Raw genomic sequence first — 24,611 nt, forward strand, 5'->3', positions numbered from 1 at the left:
CTATTCTTACAGCCACTATCTCCATCTTCATAGTTGTCACTGTCATAGATTACAACAGCTCTCACCTACTTCTAATTTCTCCTTGTCTTTATTCCTCTCCCACTGGCACTATTTCCCTCATACTTTTCCCAGCACTGTTCTGTCACTGTCATCTATGTTTCACTGCCACTATTTCTGTCTCTTTCTCTCACGCTGTCATTCCCTCCTTCGCTCTTTCTATAAACACAATCACTGTCTACTATCTTCCAGTATTTATTATTTTTACGCCTCTATGCCATTGTCATTGTCTTCTTCTCTCTCAGCATAAAAAAGTGTGAATATGTTCGCAAGCCAAAATTTTTAGGAAAAATGTTAGAGGTGCCGAGGAAGGTAGAATATGGCAGCTGGTACCCCACTTGTCGGTCAGTCTTTTAAATAAACAGGAACATATTTGCATTTTTTTGTGCTCCGACAGGAGCTTTTTCCGCTGGTTCTCTTCTTTTCTCTGCTGCGGCGCTGCATGTAACGCGCAGGAAAAGAAATGTATAGGTTAGTAAATTTGGTTAGTTTAATTACGTGAAATTAAAATAACATAAAACTAATTTTACCCCTAAGAACAGATTTTACGTAAGGAAAAAGTTTTGCTTGTGCTTCAGTACTGCAATACAGGGTTCACACAACCTTTATGATGATAACGGAGACACTTTACAGCATATTTCTCCGTGCTATGCCACTTTATAAACAATGTTTTCGTCTCACGTCGAATTTTACGTGTGTGTTTTAAGTGTACACAAGTAGGGTAACTTTGAATCACTATATCTTAGAAACGGATAAATATGTCAAGAAAATTTTCAAGATTGCTCGAGATCGGGATCTTAGAAATAACTCGTAAAAATTACAGATATTTTCTGTGCATATCCGTCCAGCAATCCGTGGCTCGGGTTTGCTATGAAAAAATGCTAAAGAACGCTTTTTTCAGGTTTTCTAAGGAACCGCCCACGAAGCGGTGGTGCATCCATGTACCACCTGAGGCCTACCGTTGACCACACGAAATGCAGGAAGAACCAACCGATTTGCTCGATTTGTCTAAGCTGGAGGAAGAGAGTAATATTCATATTTGATCCTGTGCTGCAGGATAGTGACACAGGATCGGTCTGTTGGGTATACAAATGGTCCCTAGCCCGAGTGCTATCCAAAACACTTGACATTACTTTTACATCATCAACAGAATCCGACATACGAACCTCGGAGAAATCCCGTTTTTATGCGCGGCGTTTGGAATATATTGGGGAAAGAATACTGTTGCGTAGGTACCGATATCTGTCCTCTTCTACAGCTTCCCTCCTCTCCCCCCCCCCCCCCTCTCCGGCTCCCTCAGGTGCCTCGGAAACTATTCCCTGATGTCTTAATATGTGTCCTATCACCCTGTCCCTTCTCATAGTTATTTTTACATGTCCTATTTTCCTTGCTGATCCTGCGGATGACTTTGTTTAGCGTTTCATATCCATTATTCGATCATCAACAGTATCTGTTCTTTCGAGAACAGTTACTGTCTTCATATATATAGTTAAAGGCTATCCAGCCATTGACCTTCGTCTGTGCGAATGCGCACAGGTTGCCCAAACTCTTACGGGAATCGCCAAAGCGTGCGTGAGTAATGAGTGCATGGGCAGATGTCTATAAGGTACATTACATATGTAGAATTGTGGACAGTTGGGAATGTGAGTCTCACGGGAAGCGTGCAAGGGATAAGTCCCTGCAGTCGCGCTATTGATCTGTGTCCTCGGTGGCTCAGATGGATAGAGCGTCTGCCATGTAAGCAGGAGATCCGGGGTTCGAGTCCCGGTCGGGGCACACATTTTCAGCTGTCCACATCGAGGTGTATCAACAACACCTGTCGGCAGCTGAGGGTTTCAGTTAGTCATCATTTATTCCAGGGAAAAGCTGCACGGTTGTTAACAGTATCTCTTCTTTCGAGAACAGTTACTGTCTTCAAATGGTTCAAATGGCTCTGAGCACTATGCGACTCAACTTCTGTGGTCATCAGTCGCCTAGAACGTAGAACTAATTAAACCTAACTAACCTAAGGACGTCACACACATCCATGCCCGAGGCAGGATTCGAACCTGCGACCGTAGCGGTCGCTCGGTTCCAGACTGTAGCGCCCAGAACCGCACGGCCACTCCGGCCGGCTAGTTACTGTCTTCATATATATATAGCTAAAGGCTAACTGAGGGTTTCAGTTAGTCATCATTTATTCCAGGGAAAAGCTGCACGGTCATCAACAGCATCTGTTCTTTCGAGAACAGTTACTGTCTTCATATATCCATTATTCGATCATTTGTGACTTTTCTCTCGAGAGAGTTTGTATATGAGAAATATCAGAATTCGCCTGCTGATGCACCTGAAGAGTTTCGTTCTGCTTCTCGCTTGGTCCACAGAGAGCGCAAGTGAACGTTGTACGCAGATCGTAGTACTACGCAGACACTGAGGGCGGTTGCAACGTTGTCCTGAGCAGCGAGGTTAAGTGGCGTCTGGCAGGCACTGAACTGGGCGCGCCGTTCCGTGGTAGCCGGACCTGGCCAGTTGCAGGCTGTTCTCATTTCGCCAAATGCAGGCTCGTTTCTGACGAGGCTAATCTAAACAGCGCGTCTGGCTCTGATCAGCGTAGCCAATGACGTTCCTGGAACAAACTCTGTCCACCACCGTTACGTAACATTTAATTCTGCACCGACAAAAGTGGAAAACTTTGACCGGACGCTACCAAGCTGATACTCTAATGTTGCCACGCCTATAGGATACGTTCATAAAATTTCAAGCTTATGTGAGTTTATTTTCAGTGGTTTCGGTAAGGAAGAAAAGTCATCCCTACAGAAGAATGGTGTGACTACATAATTGTTACTGGGTGTGTCTAAAATTACTGGAATATTTCCGGTGGAGACCTCAACACAGCATGCCCAAAATACGTGCACCTGCAGTTTATTGCCATCTTTACGACTTTGAGAAAGGTCGGGTAATTGTCGTGAGGGACACAAAAGCGTCGTGCGGACAGATCGCACAGGCAGTTGGCTGTTCTGCAATGGCTGCATAAGTGACTACCAAATGGACTCAGGACAGCAGTACGGTAAGAAGAATAGGCACAGGTCCGTCCAGAAGGGCTACATCACGAGAAGATCGTAGGATCGTTCTGCTGGTTCCGAGAAATAGGCGCATGGGGACAGCTGTAATCCGAGCAGAGGTTAGAGACAGCGTGTAATCACGAATCATCGGTAAGATATTACTGGAAGCTGGGTTGAGGTTTCGAGTTACCATACATCGTTTACCGCTGACGCCTGACGCCTGACTTGCGTGATGTGATACTAAAGTCAACAGGGACTTGAATGCATTCTACAGCGCTGACCGGTTTGTTTGTAGCGTTCAGGTTGGTTCTAATGTGTACGTAGGCGATTTGGTGAAAGGTCACAGGAAGCAGCGATTCTCGAGACCCATACCTCTTCTATTTATGGGATCACGTTGTAGGCAGTTCCCGGGTTCCCGGGTTCGATTCCCGGCGGGGTTAGGAATTTTCTCTGCCTCGTAATGACTGGGTGTTGTGTGATGTCCTTAGGTTAGTTAGGTTTAAGTAGTTCTAAGTTCTAGGGGACTGAAGACCATAGATGTTAAGTCCCATAGTGGTCAGAGCCATTTGAACCATTTCATAGGCAGTTATTCGACAACTAGCTGTTTATTCTCACGAGGCAATGGGCTCTATCGACAGGGGACGTCAAGCTGATTCCATATTTTCAGATTTCCAAAAGGCTTTTGACACCGTTCCTCACAAGCAATTAATTAAATTACGTGCCTATGGAGTGTCGTCCCAGTTGCGTGACTAGATTTGTGATTTGCTGCCGGAAATGTAACAGTTCTAAAAAATTGATGCAAAGTCTTTGAGCAGAACAGTAGTAATATCTGACGTCCGCCGTGAAAGTGTTAAAGGCTCTCTGTTTTTCCTGATCTGCATAAACGATATAGGACACAATCTGAGCAGCCCTCTTAGATCGTTTGCAGATGATGCTACTATTTACCGTCATGTAATGTAATCGGATGACCCAAAACGAATTGCAGAATGATTTAGACAAGATATCTGGATGGTGCAAAAAGTGGCACTTGACTCTAAATCAAGAAAAGTATGAAGTCATCCACATGAGCACTAAAAGGAATCCTCTAAATTTCAGTTACATAGTAAGTAATACGAATCTAAAAGCTGCAAACTCAACTGAATATTTAAGGATTGTAATTACGAGTAACAAATTGGAACGATCACAAAGATATTGTTGTGGGGAAATCAAACCAAAGACTGCGGTTTATTGGCAGAACACTTTGAAAATGTAAAAGGTTTACTAAACAGATTTCTTGCACTACGCTTGTCCGCCCTCTTCTGGAGTACTGCTGTGTGGTGTGGGATCCGCATCATATAAGGCTGATGGAGGACATTGAAAAAGTTCAAAGAAGGGCACCTCGTTTTGCGTTATCGCGAAGTAGGGGAGGGAGTGCCATAGATATGACACACGAATTGGGGTGACATTAAAAAAAAGACGTTTTCGTTGTGGCAGGATCTTATCATGAAATTTCATTCACCAGCTTTCTCCTCAAACCTTGAAAATAGGGACGAATCATCATCATGATAAAATATGAGAAACCAGAGCTCGTACGGAAAGATTTAAGTGTTGTGCTTTCCCGCTCGCTGTTCGAGAGTGGAACGGCAGAGAACTAGCTTAAATGTGGTTCAATGAACCACAGAAGCACACGGAGGGCGTACGGCGGTGAACTTTCACGAAAACGGGAATAGCAACAGGACGGAAATGCAAAATTCTAACCACTTTCTGCAGCCGGTCTGGAACTCAAGGCAAACGAGGAATAATAGAGGGATTGGCAGGCGAAGCCTGCATCGTGACCCCCAGAAAAACGTAGTGTAAATCAAACTATCTAACCCTTCAAACAGGAACGGCAGCAGAAGTCCGCGTAGGATCTGACAAACGGCCGCTGCGGCCTTAGCCCAAAACATAGCCGCACATAATATCGGTACGGGCAACATTAACTTGTTAAAGTATGCGGACATAGGAGAATTTTTGCGTGAGAGGGAAGAGGTGATCGGCAGACACGATTTACACACCATCATGCTTTTTATCGTAGGTGACGTCGGGCTGGCGGGAATTACTGACAGTGCGAGCCACATTACGGCTTTATCAGAGAATGCATATAATAGACGCATAGAAAAGCACCCTTGGCCTGCTCTCAAAATCACTAAAACAAAAATAAAAGGTGCCTTGACCTTCAGACTCGACTGGTGGTTAACTAAATGGCTCTCAAATGGCTCTGAGCACTATGGGACTTAATATCTATGGTCATCAGTCCCCCAGATCTTAGAACTACTTAAACCCAACTAACCTAAGGACGTCACACAACACCCAGTCATCACGAGGCAGAGAAAATCCCTGACCCCCCCCCCCGGGAATCGAACCCGGGAACCCTGGCGTGGGATGCGAGAACGCTAGGTGGTTAACTGCCAAGGTATATGCTAGAGAAAAACTTCTTAGTCGTCTCCGCTCCGTCTATCGAGATGGTGTTTAGAATGGACTTCTTAAATGAATAGCAAACCGTTCTGGATGAAGGAAGAGGTGAACTAACACTGCAGAAAGAGGGCGTGGCCAGATTGTCATTTGCAGATCGCGCTGTCCGAACACAGATACCGATAGAGCGTTTAAACCAGAGATACACAACCAATGGGGAAGGAGCCGTAGGACCACCACGTCGATACGAAAGTAGATCGACAGCACGCGGCGTGACACAAATTCGACAAGAGGTGCATAAAGCAATAGATTGCATGTTAAGCAACCTAGATAATATCCTAACGCGCGACAGGGAGTCTTTGGAGACTCTGTTAAGAGAGAACCCCGGTGTAAACTTGCCAAAGACAGGTGCAATTACAAATTTCGAATGTGCGTTTCGGGTACGGGAGCATAAGAAACTTTTTGTGCCTCCCTAGACGATATCACTGACATACCGGCAGAAAGTCCACTTCGAGATTAAAAAAATTCTGGACGATGATTTTATCGAACCTGCGACCTCCACCTACGATAATCCAATCACTGTGGTTGAGAAACAAGACGGCTCGATTCGCTTTGGTACTAGATTCGCGCCAAATCAACACGATAATTGAACCGGAAATGGATCGAGCGGAAAAACTAAAAGAACTGCCACAAATTTTCCATGACGTTATTGTTTTCTCCACGACTGATCAAGCTTCTGGTAAATGTTATCAATTCAAACGGTTACCATTTGGTTGGAACGTCTCTTCGGATGCTTTCAGTAGAGTACTAGACAGAATCCTCAGTGACCTTATTAAGCGGGAGGTCACCAGCTATGTGGACGATCTACTGATTGCTGAGCCGACGTGGAGGCAACACAACATGACGTCAGGGGAAATCCTCCATACATTCAGAGAGTGTGTATAATATTTCTGGCATTTTATTTCTGGCTTTGTAGCCTTCATATTCAGCTACAAGAAACTATTCTCAGAGCAGTTGAGAAGGCAGAAGTGGCAAAATGACGTAATGTGGTGTGAGGTTTCGATGGCAGATGGTTTATTCGGTAGAGGCATCGTGAAAAAGACCGTCTAAATTGTGGTCTTCTCTGCGATTGGCTGCTGCGTTCGGAAGTTGCGCGCCAGTATGATAATCTTCTGTTATTAATATTAGGCAAACTAAACAGCGTATTCACTTGTATTTCAAATTAAAGCATCTTTCAATAGCGTGCTATCATTCCATTATTTCACAAGTATTAATAACTAGCAGAATGATAAACGACTGCTAAACAAAATGGCAGATGAAGCTCTTCGGAGATCTTCGGATCGCACCGAACTTGGATGGTGGGTGAAGGGGTTCGGCTGTAAGATCAGAGCTGGTTCGGCAGCATCAGAGGACAGACGTGTTGTCTGCCATGGTATCAGTTAAGACTTAATTTGCAATGTCTAGTTTGTAAATGTGAGAGGCGGTGTCAAGACTTTATTAGTAATGTATGGTTATTAGGTCAAGTAGTTGAGAACAGTGTGATAGTAATTCCGAAAATACGCAGTTCATTATTTTGTTGAAGAATGGAAATTATTTGTGACTCTAAAGTGGGCAGTTTCTCTTGATATGCTAATAAAAAGCGAGAGGCGTCCCATATAAACAAAATAATTGAATATTTAATTATTCACATAACATCTGTTTCCCGCTAAGACTTTCTTGCAGCCTCAAGATTACCGTTTCACGACCTATACGCTGTCTTCTGTGCAGGGGACAACTACTACAGAAGACTCCAGGTTGGTGAACATTTATTAGAACTTATGCATTGCACTCAGGGCAGGGGAAGCGAATAGGCACCTCGTGTGTACTGCAGTCTTAGTACAAATGAGATCAGTGACACGTCATCTGTGGAAACACAGAGGAGGTATGAAGCAGAGAAGTCATTGAGGTAAAGGGTTTATCATATGCTCGTGTACATAATCACTCTCTCACCTACCCTCTCTTTTTTCGACGTGCTGTAGGTGGAGCCAAATCCACAGAATTGTATTTTGTTTGGAACTGTAGAAGATGTGGAGTTAATTTGTAATTAGAAATTGTGATGAACAAATTTTTTGGTTTTTGGTTGGATAATAAAGAAGATTGTACTCCTACAGGACCTGTCTTTCAGTTAGTGAAAATAGACAAAATTTTACAATGACAATGGGAAAACACCACATAGTTCAGAGTCAGAGCAATGAAACTATCAGTCTCACTGTTCACAGTTACAGACACAATCGAAATTTCAACACACTGCTGTAATGCACCTTCATTACTCCGTGCTTTTCGTATCATTTGTGTCACAACATTATGCCAGTCTTAGGATGTGAGTTTTTCAGTTACCTTCTTCGAAAGGGGTTCTTCAATCTGAAGTATCTGACACTGAAGTTGATGGACACGCTGATTTTTTAACACAGTTATAGTAAAACACATGAAATAATTCGTAACTTGTCCATGCCAAAGGAAAGTCCACTAGAGTCGACAATAGAACAGTATAGTTTAATCAAGGATCCCAGCCAAGTTGCTATAAATGATAGCAAATCATCCACCTTAGTAATATGGTACACATCAAAATTGCAGAAAACTGCAGGTTTTTACTCGATTGGTTTAGGTAATGATTTGAAGTGTTGTGGCATGGCTGATGCAATTGCCGTACACTGGCTACATATTGTAGTTGAAGGCACTATTCTGAAATGTTGCTTCTAGCCCAGGTTGACAGTTGTATTGTGTAGATGTCAATGTCAGAACGCGAGCCCGGTTTGCCTTTAGCCGAGCATACATGATTCCTCCTTGGACGAAAAAGTTTGTCTGGAGGTCGTGATGTACCATCAGCGGTGAGCTGGTGACAGTTAGCCCAGCCAAAAGCTGGCAAAAAGGCAAAAACTATAATTTCAAGCTGTGAACAGAGAGAAAGAAATTAGCAAAATTTTATAAAATGGACAATAATTAGACTTTTCATCCATAGACCGATACATAAACAGTAGTCTCCACACAGGAGAGAGTGTTTAACAAACGTAGCACCGAATTTCAAAATGGCTCCAAGCACTATGGGACTTCACATCTGAGGTCATCAGTCCCGCAGACTTAGAACTACTTAATCCTAACTAACCTAAGGACATCACACACATCCATGCCCGAGGCAGGATTCGAACCTTCGACGGTAGCGGTAGCTCGGTTCCAGACTGTAGCGCCTAGAACCGCACGGCCACTCCGACCGGCACCGAATTTCAGACTGTGGGCATGCGCATATCAACTTGCAGCAATAAAGACATTAACGTAATGTTTAAATGAATTGGCCAAATTTGTACAGCTGTATTTATAATTTGTTCGTAAGATCAGTATTAGAGACCTAGTAGAACAACCACTACACTCCAACTTGTTTTAGAAAGTTAGGAGCATGAGTGGAAGTATCTATTTTCAACAGTCGTTCGAAAGGTAGTGTATTGTATTCTGTAATCAAATGAGCTAATGATTGGACAAGGGCTGTGTGCAGAGGAGAAGAAAAAATTATCATTTGTTAATGAACAAAGGTAGCAATGTCTTCCATACTTAATCGGTAGTGGGTGTCTGGGCTTTACTTTGCTGAGTAACTGTTGATGCTCCTTCAGCCATTCTGGTGGTTTACCAAGTGGCCACTAGGCTATAACAGTTTACACCACTTATTTTTAAAAGTGGGTTCTTTTTATTCATACTATACACCAGCCACTAAATTATCTCCTTTCTTTGCTTCCATTTAATCAGGAACACATGTGTAAGATTACATATAATTATCCACTGTACAATTATTCACAATATGAATGTGAGTCATGTTGTTGAAAATAACAGACAACAACCAGTTCAAACAACAATAAATTTAATATAAAATGAACAGCGGTCTGGTAACGGCGCTGTTTGTGTAAATAAATTGCATTATTGACAGTGACTGGTTCCTTTTTTCTTCTTTGCAAAAATCAACTTGTATTTTTTAAAGAGATATGGTCTAAAAACGGCATTTTTTGACAAAATGGGAGGAAGAATGTTTTTGCTCCATTGCTATTAATACTGAGGTATTACGTTTTATTTTTACAATACAAGTACAGAAATACAGCATTAGGCTTTTAATTCGTAGAGCTGTAGTTACCAAAAACAACTTTTCATATATTTTAAATTTTGTGTTTTAAATTTTGGACCTCCAGAGGGAAGCACAGCTTGGTACAGAGACAATGTGGCATCTAATAATGCATATTTGAAAACGTTTCCACAATTATTTTCTTGTAGTATGCGTCCACAGTTTCTATAAATTTATTGAAGGATTTCATCTTGCTTTCAGCTGTTAGAATTTTATTTTACAGTTGGAATTTCGGCATTAAGCCATTTTCAAGCATCAGCAAAACGTAATACGACGTGACGTGGGATTAGCAGTAGATACAAGCAATTCTGTCGTTTTTGCCATCCATATGCCGTACTTCCAGGCAGAGATTACAATGTAATAAACACATCCGCACATCAAAGAACAACTAGTCAGTGTTAATAGTCAGCATTCCATTTTATGTGCTGCGGTTCTGAGTGCAGACTTTTAGTTTGTGATATCTACAATTCACCCAAAATCGAAGCACATAAAATGGAATATTGACTAGTATCAATGACTAGTTGCTCTTCGAGGTGCATATTACGTTGTTATCTCTGCTTAACATAAACCTATATGTGAAAATCTTGTAAGTATGGTATACGAATGTCAAAAAACTACGAAATTGGTTGAAGCTACTGTTAATTCCATTTTAAGTTGTTCTCATTACGTTGTATTCTGTTTTGTAGATGTCTGAAAATGGCTTAGTGCCGAAACTGCAATCACAAAATGAAATTGCAACAGCTGAAAGCAAGATGAAATCCTCTAAAAACCTTCACCATTGTTCTGCACCTGGATCAAGTCTAGCGACTTGCAATACAGTACTGTGAACACAGTAACACTAAAAACGCGTTTCCTGAAAAATGGTTTTCCGTTTCCTCTCTTCAGATGTTGAAGTCGAAACACTAAATATGTGTTGTGACATGCATGGACTGCTGTAGAGCATTGAAACTCGATGTAGGGACTGTAAGTTGAACCTAAACATAAAGAAATACATCATAATGCGCTATCATAGGTGGCAAGATGCATTATTGGTCAGTAATATCATAGCCGATCAGGCAGTGGAAGCAGTCACAGTTATAAAAATATAATAGCCGATGTGAGTCATCAGCGATTTTTTGTGAAGGGAGGGCACACAACAAGTCATAGGAAAACCAGTTGCCTGATAGATTCATTGGAGGACACGCAAGGAACTGCAGTTCATCCACCAAGTATACAAAAATCTGGTTCAACAACTTCTTGAGCACTGCTGAAGGACCAGCAATACTTAGGATTAAAAGCCAAGATCGTATGTACATCTTGTCACTGATTTGGTTAAACAGTGGAAGAGCATCATAGGGAATCATGCAGCAGCTGTAGTGGCAGAGGCTTCAAGAGAGGCGTCGTGCGTCACAGAGAGGTCGACTGTGAACATCAAGACTGTGCACGTTCCAAGAATGCTCAATGTACATATTGTCTCTGTGCTGGCGTAAGCTGTCGCCAGCACACCGGTTGGCAAAGATGTAGCAAGAAGACCGATAGCAGGCGCTGGATCCAGCGCTCCTATCAGAAGAGAGGCCAAAGACAGACTCGAAAGCAACGCGCCGCCAACGCCCTTTCGACCGCAAGTGTTTAGATCGCCGTTGCTGACCGGAGGGCTCAGTCTCACTCAGTCAATCTGTCCAGTCACTAGTGCAGGTCTCTAGCTGAGTCACTGGCGCACTAACTTGCATCCTAGTTTGGCGTCTGTCATTCATTGCATAGTGGTACTTTACCAGCTGTGAGGGTAACGTGGACTGTTAGTGAAGAGCTTGTACCAAAATACATGGACTCTTAAAGCTAAGTAGCTTGCTGTTTATGTAAATAAAGAACCCTGTTAATAAATGTGTGCAGTTGTGTTGTAGAAAGAGGATACCAGCCACCAAACAACATCCTCTCCCTTGATCCCTATGATACAGGACACTACAGTCTCCTCCCACTCAATACTAGATTCAAAAGAAATAAGATTGCACACGTTATAGGGAACTATTTATGCCGCGCGGGATTAGCCGAGCGGTCTAGGGCGGTGCAGTCATGGACTGTGCGGCTGGTCCCGGTGGAGTTTCGAGTCCTCCCTCGGGCATAGGGGTGTGTGTTTATCCTTAGGATAATTTAGGTTAAGTAGTGTGTAAGTTTAGGGACTGATGACCTTAGCAGTTCAGTCCCATAAGATTACACATATATTTTTTGTACTATTTATCGTGGTTTACTACTGTGCGATGGAATTCCAGTCTCGAAGTGTGTCTGAGCACAACGACCAGTTTCCAAATCGATCAGCATAGCGCCAATGGTCGAGCAGTTTACTGCAGACGTGTTCCTGACTTCCTGCAGAGGGCAGAAACGGCGAAGCTGCTACGCAGCCTAACAGAAAACGAAATGCATACATGTCTTGACACCTGGAAGGACCGAACGCAGATATGCCTGGACTCAAATAGATTTTAACAGGAAACTCGTCATGTCAGGTACACTATCTGATGAGAAATATCCGAATACCGCTATGTAATACGAAGTTGAGCGCTGGATGTCACGAGAGGCGGAAGAGCCAGTATAAAAGGAGGTGGGGAGTATTGTGTTGTCAGTAGAGAAGCAGTAACAGGGAATGGGTCGGTAAATAAAGCTCATTGACTTCCAGCATGGGCTAGTCATTGGATGTAACCAAAGTCACAAATCCATCAGGGACAATTCAGCCTCTCTAAAGCTGCCCAAGTCAACTGTTCGGGGTGTGACTGAAGTGGAGACCCGGAGGAATAACGACAGCTAAACCAGGATCATGCCAGTCTCATGTACTGACGGACAGTGACCATCGGACGTTGCAGATGGCTACCAGCATTTTATCTAGTACAATGATAGTTCGCAAGGAGTTAAAAAGAATAGGTGCAATGGTCGAGAAGCTCTTCATATGCCACATATTTCTGTAGTCAGTCCTAAGCGACCATTCAGGTGATGTGAAAAGCAACGCCACTAGACAGATGACTGGGAACAAGTGATTTGGAGCGATGAATCACTCTATGCCTTACGTCAATCCGATGGAAGGGTCTGAGTTTGGTGAATGGAGAACATTATCTACCGCCATGTGTAGTGCCACCAGTGACATACAGAGGAGAGTGTGTGTTGTGGAGGGTGCTTTTCGTGGATTAAGAAACGACTAAATGTTGAATGATATGAACATATTTTACAGCATTCTGTAATGTACACCGTACAGGAACAGTTTGATGACGCTATTTGTTTGTACCAGCATGGCAATGCACCGTGTCACAAAGCCTCGTCTCGAGGCAACGGTTGATGGACAACGACGTTATTGAAATGGACTGGCCTGCCGAGAGTCCCGACCTAAACGCAGTGGAACACCTTTGGGATGAGTTAGAACGTCGACTTAGGTCAGATCCTAGCATCCAACATCACTACATTCACTGATTTCGGCTCCTGAGGAAGAATGGGTGGCCATTCCTCTTCAGACATTCAGGCACCTCATTGAAAGGGTCCCGAGAAGAGTTCAAACCATCACAAAGGTGGACACAGCCTCTATTAATTCAAAATGGTTCAAATGGCTCTGAGCACTATGGGACTCAACGTCTCAGGTCATCAGTCCCCCAGAACTTAGAACTACTTAAAACTAACTAATCTAAGGACATCACACACATGCATGCCCGAGGCAGGATTCGAACCTGCGGCCGTAGCGGTCGCGCGGTTCCAGACTGAAGCGCCTAGAACCGCTCGGCCACTCCGGCCGGCCTCTATTAATGTCCATTAGTAAGTGTCCGAATACTTTTTGATCAGATACTACACGTTTTTCAGGAAAAAACGAAGAGGGTAAGTCAGGCAAATTAAAAAAAACGCCGAAAGCCTTTCTTCCGACCCACCATTGGTGAATGGAAAAGTTGTGAAGGACAGGGAGGCACGGAGGCTCGTGGAGATTGCGATAGTGAGTCGTTATGTATCGTCCGCCTCACGTTAAAAATTTGATTGTGGGGTGTAAAAGTAGATATCGATAGACCATTCCATGACTTTTATTCTATCAGAGTGGGCAAAAGAGCGCAGAATCAACATGTTGACACAATTGCACAAAATGCGAACTGATAACTCATGTGAACGTCCACACAAAGGTCAAACAATGGTGTTTGTAATTTTGTGTCTTTCAGCAGTCCTTTGTACGTTTTCATTTCAACCTAAAATCTGTAGTTGCCGCAGTATGCTGATGTTAGCTTGTCACGCCTGCTCGCTACGAAGAGAGATGCTGCAGAAGTACGCATTTCCAGCGAGAAGATGTTGACAGTGGCTCATCATTAAACAGAATCAGCGCTTGTTTGGCGCGTGTGCATTTCTCAACAGCCGGCAGCTGCGGCTGCGGAGGTCAAGGAGACGTTTGCGGTCCTCTGCTGCGCCAAGCGCGTCATTGTTGTCCGCCTCGCTTGCACATCACGCGCTCCGAAACGAGTGAAGGAGCTTTCTCTTAGCTTCTGCAAACTCTTTAGCCAAGCGATATCTTGCGCACTATGATTTTACGTCTGTGCTACAAACTCATAAGTTACGAGGGTGAGTCAAATGAAAACCTTAAATTTGTAATAATAAATCGAAATTTCGTGTCGTTATCCTGTAAGTTGGTAAGAGTGCTACAAACAGCTGGCAGAATGGCCTGTTGGTGGCAGCATAGTGCAGATGCACACATACCGTCGCAGTATCAGTATAAAAATGGCCACCCCACTTGACACTTGCACCAGGGAAGAACAGCGTTCTGTTATTCGGTTTTTGCGCAGTGATGGTGTGAAACCTATTGAAATTCATCGACGAATGAAGGTTCAGTACGGTGATGCATGTTTGTCACAGCGGCAAGTCTACGAATGGAGTAGGAAGGTCGCAAATGGTGTGACTTCAGCGGAAGATGCCCTCGTCCAAGTCAGGCACGACGAGTTGTGACTCCACAGAACATTGCAGCAGTTGAAGCCATAGTGAAGGAAAACCGGCAAGTGACACTGAATGACACTGCAGCATGTTTACAGATCAGCCATGGGTCAGCACACCACATTGTGCATGGTGTGCTCCAGTTTCACGAAGTGTCTGCAAGATGGGTACCACGGCAGCTGACTCCTGAAATGAGAGAACAGCGTGTTGATGCTTGTGAAGAATTTCTTTGGCGCTTTGAAAGAGAAGGTGGTGGCTTCCTTGCAAGAATCGTTACTGCGGACGAAACCTGGGTTCACTTCCACCAACTGGAAACGAAGAGAGTGAGCAAGGAATGGCGCCATTCCTCATCACCAAAACCAAAGAAGTTTCGAATAGAACCATCAGCAGGAAAGGTTATGCTGACTCTCTTTTGGGAAGAAAAAGGCGTCATTTTGGAGCGTTATATGCCTAGAGCGACCACTGTCACCAGTGCATCATACACAGATCTCGTAAAAAATCATCTGCGGCCTGCAATCAAATCAAAGCAACGTGGATTGCTGTCAGCAGGTGCCCTATTGCAACATGACAATGCAAGGCCCACACTGTCCGTATAATAGTTGCAACAATCACAGACCTGCGTTTTGAGTGTCTTTCTCATCCACCATACTCACCAGACGTTGCCCCAAGTGATTTCCGTATGTCTGGACCACTCAAAGACGCAATGTGAGGAAAGAAGTTCCGTTCTGATGAAGATGTACGCCACGCGGTGCACGAGTGGTTGCGCGGACTGCCAAAAGAATTTTTTCTAAAGGAATTTATGCAGTTTGTAAGCGCTGGAGGACTTGCATTGAGCGTGGGGGAGATTAAAAGTGATACAGCTTTGTACCACTTCTGCACAATAAATAATATTTAAAAACAGATTTAAGGTTTTCATTTGACTCACCCTCGTGCATTTACTCTCTGGAAATTTCGATTGATGCTCCTGCAGAGGCCTTATTGCCGTACCAAGCATTTGTTCTTGTTTTTTTTATTTTTTTAGCGAGACATCAATGGTATAATAAAATGACAGTAAATTTTCTGATTTTGCGCTTGGTTTTAGACAGTAGTAATGGATTTACTGTTGTTTAATTTTAAATGGTTTCTGAGGCCGCAGACAAGCTAAGTTTGCCTCGCTATAAATCCACTCTTGTGTCCACGTTCTTCATTGCACATTTTGCAACAATTTTCAAAGTAAATAGTACGCTATTATATAAATACATACACTCCTGGAAATTGAAATAAGAACACCGTGAATTCATTGTCCCAGGAAGGGGAAACTTTATTGACACATTCCTGGGGTCAGATACATCACATGATCACACTGACAGAACTACAGGCACATAGACACAGGCAACAGAGCAAGCACAATGTCGGCACTAGTACAGTGTATATCCACCTTTCGCAGCAATGCAGGCTGCTATTCTCCCATGGAGACGATCGTAGAGATGCTGGATGTAGTCCTGTGGAACGGCTTGCCATGCCATTTCCACCTGGCGCCTCAGTTGAACCAGCGTTCGTGCTGGACGTGCAGACCGCGTGAGACGACGCTTCATCCAGTCCCAAACATGCTCAATGGGGGACAGATCCGGAGATCTTGCTGGCCAGGGTAGTTGACCTACACCTTCTAGAGCACGTTGGGTGGCACGGGATACATGCGGACGTGCATTGTCCTGTTGGAACAGCAAGTTCCCTTGCCGGTCTAGGAATGGTAGAACGATGGGTTCGATGACGGTTTGGATGTACCGTGCACTATTCAGTGTCCCCTCGACGATCACCAGTGGTGTACGGCCAGTGTAGGAGATCGCTCCCCACACCATGATGCCGGGTGTTGGCCCTGTGTGCCTCGGTCGTATGCAGTCCTGATTGTGGCGCTCACCTGCACGGCGCCAAACACGCATACGACCATCATTGGCACCAAGGCAGAAGCGACTCTCATCGCTGAAGACGACACGTCTCCATTCGTCCCTCCATTCACGCCTGTCGCGACACCACTGGAGGCGGGCTGCACGATGTTGGGGCGTGAGCGGAAGACGGCCTAACGGTGTGCGGGACCGTAGCCCAGCTTCATGGAGACGGTTGCGAATGGTCCTCGCCGATACCCCAGAAGCAACAGTGTCCCTAATTTGCTGGGAAGTGGCGGTGCGGTCCCCTACGGCACTGCGTAGGATCCTACGGTCTTGGCGTGCATCCGTGCGTCGCTGCGGTCCGGTCCCAGGTCGACGGGCACGTGCACCTTCCGCCGACCACTGGCGACAACATCGATGTACTGTGGAGACCTCACGCCCCACGTGTTGAGCAATTCGGCGGTACGTCCACCCGGCCTCCCGCATGCCCACTATACGCCCTCGCTCAAAGTCCGTCAACTGCACATACGGTTCACGTCCACGCTGTCGCGGCATGCTACCAGTGTTAAAGACTGCGATGGAGCTCCGTATGCCACGGCAAACTGGCTGACACTGACGGCGGCGGTGCACAAATGCTGCGCAGCTAGCGCCATTCGACGGCCAACACCGCGGTTCCTGGTGTGTCCGCTGTGCCGTGCGTGTGATCATTGCTTGTACAGCCCTCTCGCAGTGTCCGGAGCAAGTATGGTGGGTCTGACACACCGGTGTCAATGAGTTCTTTTTTCCATTTCCAGGAGTGTAGATGAATGCTAGGGTGGCCATAAGATAGTCTCTAGGCGGGGCATCTAGACCTGGAGGCATGCAGTATTTTTAATGTTTTGGAAGACGAATGGCGACTTGCAACTAGCCATAAAAAGTCCCATTTCCGAACTTGCTAAAAACCTGCGTAATACAGACTTTTAAATAATTTTCTTGAAAGAGGAACACCTGATTACACTATATTTTTTGCAGTCTCTCAGAGCTAAGGGGGATTGCCCCCCTCCCTCTTTGCTCACTGGTATAGGCGCCCTTTCATGAGTGGGAAGGTCAGACAACAAAAACACAAAGGATGCATTCCTAAGAAAGCAGTGGCGGATATGGCTATGCTCTCTTGTGATGATGATTTAAGGCAGTTTTTTAAATAGAATTTCGACCAACCCAGGAGTAAGTACTGTACTGTCGAGAGATGTGTATCTTCTATTTCAACTGGAGGGAAGGTATTTTTATCTGGGAAGGCAAAATTTGGATTCACTGATGGTAGGATATACTTTTAGAGATTTGTTCAATGATTGATTTATTGTTCCACGATCACAATATGTCTACCATGACTGATCAGACGGAATGACGCAACCTGCTGTTTTAAATGGAGAAATGCACCAGTAAAATACCAATAAGGGTGGTAGTTACGTCCATTTTGTTTCGGTCCTGTTTGGAAGTTGCTATATAAGATTCATAGTTATCTTGAAAGAACTGCACGTAAACTTATAGTTTCATGAGGCATTTATTATGATGCTCTCAAGGATGTTTGTGCCTTACTGTTCAGAACTATACTGAAGAGCCAAAGAAACTGGTACACCTGCCCAATATCGTGTAGGGCCCCCACAAGCACGCAGAAGTGCCGAAACACGACGTGACATGGACTCAACTAATGTCTGAAGTAGTGCCGGAGGGAACTGACACCATGAATCCTGCAGGACTGTCCATAAAACCTTAAGAGTACGAGGGAATGGAGATCTCCTCTGAACAGCACGTTCAAGCCATCCCAAATATGCTCAATAATGTCGCCAGTGGAAGTGTTTAAACTCAAAAGAGTGTTCCAGGAGCTACTGTGTAACAATTCTGGATATGGGTTGTGTCACATTGTCCTGCTGGAATTGTCCAAATCTGTCGGAATGCACAATGGACATGAATGGATGCAGGTGATCAGACAGGATGCTTACGTACGTGTCACGTGTCAGAGTCGTATCTAGATGTATCAGGGGTCACACATCAATATCAGTGAGACTGTAGACGCCCCACATCATTACAGAGCCTCCACCAGTTTGAACAGTCCCCTACTGACATGCGGGGTCTATGGATTCATGACGTTGTCTCCATATCCGTACACGTCCATCCGCTCGATACAATTTGAAACGAGACTCGTCCGACCAGACAACATGTTTACAATCATCAACAGTCTAATGTCGGAGTTGAAGGGCCCAGGCGATGAGTACATTTTTGTGTCGTGCTGTCATCAAGGATATACGAGTGGACCTTCGGCTCCGAAAGCCCATATCGATGATGATTCGTTGAATGGTTTCCACACTGACACTTGTTGATAGCCAAGCACTGAAATCTGCAGCAATTTGCGGAAGGGCTGCGTTTCTGTCACGTTAAACGATTCTCTTCAGTTCTCGTTGGTCCCGTTCTTGCAGAATTTTCTTGAGCCGCAGCGATGTTGGAGATTTGATGTTTTACCGGATTCCTGATATTCACGGTACACTTGTGAAATGGTCTTACGGGAAAATCCCCACTTCATCGCAACGTCGGAGAAGTTGTGTCCCATCGCTCGTGCGCCGTTTATAACACCACGTTCAAAGTCATTTAAATCTCCATAACCTGCCATCGTAGCAGTAGTAACCGATCTAACAATTGCGCCAGACATTTGTTGTCTTATATAGGCGTTGCCGATCGCAGCGTTGTACTCTTCCTCTTTACGTATCTCTGTATTTGAGTACGCATGCCATGCCTATACCAGTTTCTTTGGCGCTTCAGTGTATGTACTGCTCTGTTCTGTGTTCGTCTTTATCCAGGTGGGCTGAGTGCGGCGATGACAATTATGCGATTATGTTTACAGTGCGTAATTGCAGGACACTAGAAAGATACTGAATTGTTATGAATGAAGCGCAGCTACCCATAGGAGCCCAGTGTGGGGCCGGCCGGAGTGGCCGAGCGGTTCTAGACGCTACAGTCTGGAACCGCGCGACCGCTACGGTCGCAGGTTCGAATCCTGCCTCAGGCATGGATGTGTGTCATGTCCTTAGGTTAGTTAGGTTTAAGTAGTTCTAAGTTCTAGGGGACTGATGACCTCAGAAGTTAAGTCCCATAGTGCTCAGAGCCATTTGAACCAACCCAGTGTGGGCTGTAATTATTATCGTATGGCAGCGAAACTTGGTAGACAAGCTAATGCGTTAATGGGGAACCGATTTACTCTTAAAAAATTGGTTCCAATTTTGGCCATCAGGTGTAAATATGGGGCTGCACAGCATCTCGTCGACATGTTCTGTGCTCATATTGAACAGATCGTGTTAGCGGCGGTTAATAATAAAATTAACATAATGCCTTTTCACTTGTTTGACCTGTTCTTCCCAGGTTCCGTTCCTAGTCCATTACATACGGAAACATTTGCGTACGTCTTACCTGCATTCACAGCGCCAGATTTGCAACTGATGGCAAAATTGGAACTAATTATTTCCAGCTTAAAACCGTTCCGCATTAGCGCATTAGAATATCTGCTACCATACGATAATTACGGCCCACACTGGACCTCCACGAGTAGCTTTGATTAGAACCACCCGGTATTAAATCCTTGCAAAACTAAATGGCATATACAGCCATGGAAATAAGTATTCATACGGTAGGTGGTGACAAACTACGATGGTGTGTTGGGACAGTAAATCACCCACAGCGCCGATACGAGTAAGTACGATGATGTAGCGTCAGATAACCATGTTCTTGGTAATGAAGCTTCCTGTATGCCATGAAACTATTCTGGGAAAATAAAATATGTTACATTTCGCACGGTCTACGACAGGGCAAAATGTATTCATACAGCCGACTACTTTCAACCAAACAAACAAACGGCTGACGCAGCCCCGGAGTGCATGCCACACTTGTGAAGTCCTGTATGCCATGAAACTATTCTGGGAAAATAAAATATGTTACATTTCGCACGGTCTACGACAGGGCAAAATGTATTCATACAGCCGACTACTTTCAACCAAACAAACAAACGGCTGACGCAGCCCCGGAGTGCATGCCACACTTGTGAAGTCGTGTGGCGGCCGCGAAGCAACAGCACGTCGGACGTGGGTACTTCTCAATCGTTCGGGCTACAGAACCAGGGTACCGAGACGAAAGCCCTACATCAGCAAAAAGAACAGGAACTGACGGATGGAATTCGCGAAACAGCATGTATCCAAGACAGCATACTTCTGGGATACTGTATTGTTTAGTGATGAAAGCAAATTTAATATCGTGCACAATGATGGTAGGATCTTGGTCTGGAGAAGACCGAATACAGACCTCGACCGAAACAACATTCAACCCACGGCGAAGCACGGAGGTGGTGGAGTGATGGCATGGGGCTGTATGTCAGCCTCCAGTGTCGAAAAATTAGTGCTTGTGGAAGGTACCATGGACAGATTTGTGTATATAAACATTCTCAAACAGAACTTACAACAGAGTGTTGACGCCTTGGGTCTTCCTAGAAATTATTACTTCCAACAGGACAATGATCCCAAACATAAGGCGCAAATTGTCCGGCTGTGGTTGCTCTACAACACTCCACACACTCTTAAAACACGAGATCAGAGTCCGGACCTGAATCCCATCGAACACTTGCGGAGTGAGTTGGAAACACGAGTGAGAAAACACGACATCCGTAGTAAGGCCTCTTTGATACAGGCTCTCCTTCGAGAATGGGAAGGTATCACTTCGGAAACTGCAAGAAAATTGGTGCATTCCATGCCACGGAGGTTGCGAGAAGTAATACATCGGAAGAGTATGCATACGAAGTATTAAACATGTTCTGGCTTTGTTAGAAGTGTCATTTTCTGTTGGTGTATGAATACTTAATTCCCAGCGCAGTAGAGAACTTGGCAGACGTTTTTGTATTTTGTTTTGTAAAGGCTTGTTCATTCTCGTTCTATATACCAGCATAGCTGCATTGCCGACTGGCCAATGTGTATAGTGCACAGCCAGTTAGTGTTTTTGGTTTTGTATTGTCAATAAAGGCAGTTTGCTTTTCCACGCTCTAATGTATGAATACTTATTTCTATTACTGTAGGCGATATACGCGATGAGCTAAAACATAATGGTCACATCACTAACAGGGTATCGTTACAACTTTGGAAAGCAGCGATTCTGTGTGATATAAATTTGGCAGGTCTCCGCAGGTGTGTTACCAGGTGTCTACACGCAGTTCTCGTAAATTACGAGCCAGTTGTTTGTGAGTGTGTAGCTAATGACCGATAGCGTGCCAGATGTGCTCCCTCGGGTTCAGCTCAGGTGAATCTGGTGCCAAAGGGATTAATGTAAGTACACTATTACGCTCCTCAAATCATTATATCACATTCTGGCCTTGACACGAACAATTATCCTGTCAGATGTCGCTGCTGTCGGATAAGAAATCAAGCATGAAGGGAAGCAGGTGGTCGGCCGTAGTTCACAGCAGTCATGGTGCCTTCGATTATCACCACAGGATCCATGGAGCCCTGGCGAGTACCCTCATAGCATAACATACTACCCTCGCCGGCCAGCGTCTGTGGCGTGGTGTACATTTCGCGAAGCCATTCCCTGAATGAGTGGCGTATCCGGACAAAACTACCGATATGGTGTCACTAGCAAAGTGATTTATCCGACCAACCAACACGTTTTCGTTGATCCACACGATCCAGTACCGACGATTCCGTGCCCACAGATATCGTCATTGACGATGAGGTTGGATCATGTGTGACTTATATGAAGGGCATATTTCAATAGTGGCACAAGTCCACTTTTGTTCATTCAGAGATACACAGTCCTAAAGTTAAATGAGCGCTGAAAAATCTGCAGTTGAGATACCAGAAATATTCAAGCATATGGCTTCTTGCTAGGGATTAACCTTTCTTTCTGTTTGTTTGGACCTATAGTGTCAGAAGCATTATAGACAGAAAAGTGGATGCAATGGACTTGTACCACTATTGAAATAAGCCCTTCATATGTTGTATAAGCTGAGAGGCTGTGTAATTGAAACTCTGCTGTTGTAGACATTCTTTGTTTTATTCAGTTCCCATCTGACATATCGAATTTTGTTGTTGGGAAGTCACCTACATCTGAGAGTGTTTGTAAACGGCAAAAAAAAAAAAAAAAAATTCGGACTCACTCCACGAGAATCTTGTTGACACTACTTCAAAGAAATGAATATTATGGTAGTACCTTGTTTATATACATATATTCGCCTAGTATACACCAAAGAAAACCCGAATAATTTGAACCTTATGATGTCAATACACCATCATAACACTAGACACAGAGATACAATCGACAAGCCACATACTTGAGTAGCAAAAGTCCACAACAGCTGTAAATATCCTGAGTATCTTGGCCTCAACATATTTCAACAAACTATCTAAAATGCCCACTGAATGCCCCTGAATAAATTTAAAAGTGTAATAACAAAAGCGTGTTCTAGGCGCTCCAGTCGGGAGCCGCGCTGCTGTTACGGTCGCAGGTTCGAATCCTGCCTCGGGCATGGGTGTGTGTGATGTCCTTCGGTTAGTTAGGTTTAAATAGTTCTACGTTCTAGGGGACTGTTGACCACAGCAGTTGAGTCCTATAGTGCTCAGAGCCATTTAACAAAAGCGTGTAAAAAGTGAAACCTATTCAGTGAAGGAACTTGAGGAATTTGAAATATTGTTAAAAGGGGAAAAAGGCAACCGAAAGCACAGGAAGACTGTATTTCTATCAAACTCAGTGAAAAATTTGTTAACAAAATGTCAGAAATAGAAAATACTGTTAATATTGAATTTAAGTGTTGCAGAGAAAATAGGATTCAGCTATTCATTAGAAAATGCAAGGCTATATATAGAAGGGGCAACACCTATGCAATTTGATAAAACTGAAATTCCACCCACCGCACCTACTGACATTAGGAAAAACATAAATTCACTCAAAAGTAAAAGCTCACATGGAATTGACGGAATTTCCAACAGAGTACTAAAAGCCTATTCCCAACAGATAAGTAGCATTCTCAGCCACATATGCAGTAGATCATTCAAAAATGGCATTTTTCCAGATAGACTGAAATATGCTATTGTTAAACTATTGTATAAAAAAGAGGATAGGCCTGATGCTAACAACTACCGCTCAATCTCACTTCTAACAGCTTTATTCAAAATTCAATAGTAACTTTACATATTTGTGAAAATGAAGCACTAACAAAATGCCAGTTTGGTTTTAAGAATAACTTTCCAACAGAAAATGCTAAATATACTTCAACTGATCAAATATTAAATGCTCTGAATAATCAAATATCACTCATTGGGATTTTTTCTGATCTCTCAAAGGCTTTTGACTGTGCATCATGAAATTCTCCTAGAGAAGCTTATGTATTGTGATACGAATGAGACAGTGTACAAATTGTTTAGTTCATATTTAACTGGAAGGGCACAGAAGGTTGAAATTAACAGTACAGATAATCTGCAAATATCAGCAGAGCCCTGCAACTGGGCAGATATCATGAATGGTCTCCCATAGGGTTGAGTCTTGGTCCCTTATTGTTCTTAATATATATTAATGACTTGCCACTCTATATTCATGTAGATGCAAAGTTGGTTCTTTTTGCTGATGATACTCACCAAACAAACAAAAATTAGCTGAGGAAATTGTAAATAATATCTTTCAGAAGATAATTAAATGGTTTTCTGCAAACGAATTCTCACTAAATTTTGGGAAAACACAGTATACAAAATTCTGTATAGTAAATGGCATAACATCATTAACAAATATTGACTTTGAATATAAGTCTGTTGCTAAGACAGAACGTTCAAAATTTCTTGGTGTGTGCATTGATGAGAAATTGAATTGTGAGAAACATAAAGATGATCTGCCGAAACTTAAGTTCAGCTACTTATGCTATTAGGGTTATTGCAAATTTTGGTGATAAACGTAACAGTAAATTAGCCTACTATACCACTTTTAATTCACTCCTTTCCTACGGCATCATATTTTAGAGTAGTTCATCATTAAGAGAAAAAGTATTCATTGCACAAAAGAGTATAATCAGAATAATAGCTGGAGACCACCCGGGATCACCTTGCAGACATTTATTTAAGGAACTCGGGATATTCATAGTAACTTCTCAGTACATATATTCATTTATGG

Source organism: Schistocerca piceifrons, chromosome 8 (genome assembly GCF_021461385.2).
Source record: "Schistocerca piceifrons isolate TAMUIC-IGC-003096 chromosome 8, iqSchPice1.1, whole genome shotgun sequence".
Lineage (NCBI taxonomy): Eukaryota > Metazoa > Arthropoda > Insecta > Orthoptera > Acrididae > Schistocerca > Schistocerca piceifrons.